Source organism: Nicotiana sylvestris, chromosome 3 (assembly GCF_000393655.2).
Source record: "Nicotiana sylvestris chromosome 3, ASM39365v2, whole genome shotgun sequence".
NCBI classification, from domain to species: domain Eukaryota; kingdom Viridiplantae; phylum Streptophyta; class Magnoliopsida; order Solanales; family Solanaceae; genus Nicotiana; species Nicotiana sylvestris.
Window position 1 is genome coordinate 122,083,032 of NC_091059.1, and position 3,859 is coordinate 122,086,890.

Consider the following 3,859-nt stretch of genomic DNA (forward strand, 5'->3'; position numbering starts at 1 on the left):
ATTTTTTTAGAAATAGCGACCAACTTTGGTCGCTATTTCTAAAAATTCAAAACTGATTTACCTACCAAAATTGCGACCAACTGTGGTCGCTATTTTTAATTCCAGACTGTCAAAACCGGGATCCCCTCCCATTCTTTCTAAAAATTTCCCAAAATCTCTCTTTTCTCTCTCACACTCAAACCCCCCCCCCCTTCCAACTCCCAGCACCAGAGGCCCCACCCACGCCACCAACGACCACCGCCCAGCTGCCGCCGCCCCGTCGCCGTCGCCTCTGCCGCTGTTACGTCTCTCTCCTTCTCCACCTCCTAAAAATTCTAGGTTAGAATTACAATTTATATCTTTTGTGTAAGCTTATAATGTTTTGTTTATTAGCTATGAATTAGTTTCAAATGACTAGTGTTTCAATTGATTATTTAACATTGTATTTTATAGAAACCTAGGGTTTAGGTTGTATTTATCATTATTTAACATTTTATAAAAATCTAGGGTTTATAGAAATCTAGGATATAAATTGAAACTTTTAGGATATGAGTTGAATTTTTAGGATATGAGTTGAACTTTTAGGAAATAAATTGAACCTTTAGCATATGTATTGAACCTTTAGGATATGACTTGAACTTTTAGTTTATGTTTAAACTCGTAGGATATGAATATAACTTTTAGTTTTTAGGTTTTGTTCTTGTGAATTGAACTTGTAGGATATAAATTGAAATTTTAGGATATGAGTTGAATTTTTAGGATATGAATTGAAACTTTTAGGATATGAGTTGAACTTTTAGGAAATAAATTGAACCTTTAGCATATGTATTGAACCTTTAGGATATGACTTGAACTTTTAGTTTATGTTTAAACTCGTAGGATATGAATATAACTTTTAGTTTTTAGGTTTTGTTCTTGTGAATTGAACTTGTAGGATATAAATTGAAATTTTAGGATATGAGTTGAATTTTTAGGATATGAATTGAAACTTTTAGGATATGAGTTGAACTTTTAGGAAATAAATTGAACCTTTAGCATATGTATTGAACCTTTAGGATATGACTTGAACTTTTAGTTTATGTTTAAACTCGTAGGATATGAATATAACTTTTAGTTTTTAGGTTTTGTTCTTGTGAATTGAACTTGTAGGATATAAATTGAAATTTTAGGATATGAGTTGAATTTTTAGGATATGAATTGAAACTTTTAGGATATGAGTTGAACTTTTAGGAAATAAATTGAACCTTTAGCATATGTATTGAACCTTTAGTTTATGTTTAAACTCGTAGGATAAGAATTGATGAACTTTTAGTTTTTAGGTTTTGTTCTTGTGAATTGAACTTGTACGATATAAATTGAAATTTTACGATATGACTTGAACTTTTTAGGATATGAGTTGAACCTTTAGGATATGACTTGAACTTTTGTGGATATGAATTGAAGGTTTAGAATATGAATTGAACTTTTAGTTTATGTTTTGGAATTTTAGATTGCCGGAGGATTATTAGAAGAGGTTGATGACGTTATTAGACATGCAATAGAACTTCCACCAAGAATAACTAAGACACAGTACCTGGCAAAGTGTGCCTTTAATTGTTCTTCTCATTAGCGACAATGATGATGAGAAGGCAATGACAAGTGTTTCAAATAAGTGATGGTGTAGGTAGGAATTTAGTATTTCCTAAGTAGATAAAAGAAGAGCTTATAGAGTAATTCTGTACTTCATTTTCCATGAGGAAAAGAAGTTTAATTGAGAGTGACAAGGTTGATGAAGACGGAATGTATTCCGTTGGTCATGGCAGTTCCCATAAAATGGGGATCATAAGACTCTATGATGACAGAGATTATAGGAAGTTTTGTTCTAAATTTTCTTTCAAGTCTGATCCGTACAAGCTTAATGTGATATTGGTGATATTTCTTCGGATTCAGACAATGATTTGACCGACAAAAGTATGGAAATGCTCTTAAAAAGAATTAAAGGTAAAATCTTTTCAGCATCCTTCTCTACCAAGAAAAACGTTTTACTTTTAATTCTTTTTAAGAGCATTTCCATACTTTTGTCGGTCAAATCATTGTCTGAATCCGAAGAAATATCACCAATATCACATTAAGCTTGTACGGATCAGACTTGGAAGAAAGTTTAGAACAAAACTTCCTATAATCCTTGTCATCATAGAGTCTTATGATCCCCGCTTTATGGGAACTGCCACGACCAACGGAAAACATTCCGTCTTCATCAACGTTGTCACTATCAATCAAACTTTTTTTCCTCTTGGAAAGTGAAGTAGAGAATTCCTCTATAACCTCTTTTATCTACTTAGGAAATGTTAAAATCCTACCTACACCATCACTATTTTGAAACACATGTCGTTGCCTTCTCATTATTATTGTAGCTATAGAGATCAACAATTGATCAAAGACACACCCTATCAGGTACTGTATCCAAGTTATTCTCTGTATCCAAGTTCATCCCGAGTAATAGTACCACGAGGATAATCATCAAAGCCACCAGACAGCTTTATGATGCCAATGAAGCAAGATGAGCTATTCAATGAAACTCGTATTGTAAAGAAGAAGAAAGAGACTGATTCAGAAAGGAGGGTCGAGCCTCGACTATATACATGTAAGTTTTTTACTTTTCATTAAGTATTTTGATTTACTTTTATATAAATTTTGAAATACTAATTCAATATATATAATTTTTCATATAGGTTCGCTTCACATGCAGCTGACGTGGGGGAATTCATACGCAGTCAACCACCTAATGAATCGGGCGAGGCAATCCAACTTTCGGACGAGGATGCTGAAAGAACACTCCTTGAGTACTTTATATACTTTGAACTAGACAAAAAAATTTAGTTCTATTGTGTTAGTTCTTTTTAGTTCGAATGGGCTTGTAATAAGCGTTAACTTAGTTTTGTTAGCTTAATGTGTTAGTTCTATTGATTGTTGCTTTTAATTGTTGTTGTTGTTGTTGTTGTTGTTGCTGGTGCCTGTTTAGGATGTTTGGTAAGCTGGCAGGTGGTGTAGCTGCCAAAACAGGCAGTTTTTGCCAAAAATATACCAAGAAAAGCGACCAACTTTGGTCTCTATTTGGTCGCTTTTCACTATAAAAAAAATAATTTTCTGGGCAATGTTGGTCGCTACCTGCCCAGATTTCTATTAAAAAAATAAATTCTGGAAATTTAACGACCAATGTTGGTCGCTTATCTTTAAAAAAAAATTAAATTCTTGAATTTAGCGACCAACTTTGGTCTCTATTGTCCAGATTTTAAAATATAATATTTGGATTAGAGACCAAAGTTGGTCGCTTTCTAATGATTAATGATAAATTAAAAATAACGTATTTCATATGTAGAGACCAACTTTGGTCGTCAAATTTATATTATTAAATTAATATAACGACCAAAGTTGGTCACTAATAGCGACCAACTTTGGTCGCTAAATAAAAGGGACCATCAATATAGCTACCAGCCGTGTTTGGTCGCTTTTTGGTCGCTTTTTAGGCCATAAGCGATCAAATTTGATCGCTTTTTGTGGTCGCTTTTTTCCAGATTTCTAGTAGTGGAAGCATGTTGATGTTGCGCATGTTGAGGATCAAGCAATAATATATGTTTCCATCTCAACAACACACTCTCAAATTGTTGATCATCACCATTTGCCTATTTGGCAATGACATATAAAAAGTTGTATGTATATATTTGCCATCATTTTGGTGAAACTAAAGGCGCTCGTGCACGAAAATATGTACTACAACTACTAATTATTGATTACTTGTAGTATTTTCTGTTCTTCAGGAAACTACGCATTTTTTTTTTTTGCAATTTATATACATGAGAATTAATTAAAATAGAAAACATTGACCGAAGATGATGAATGT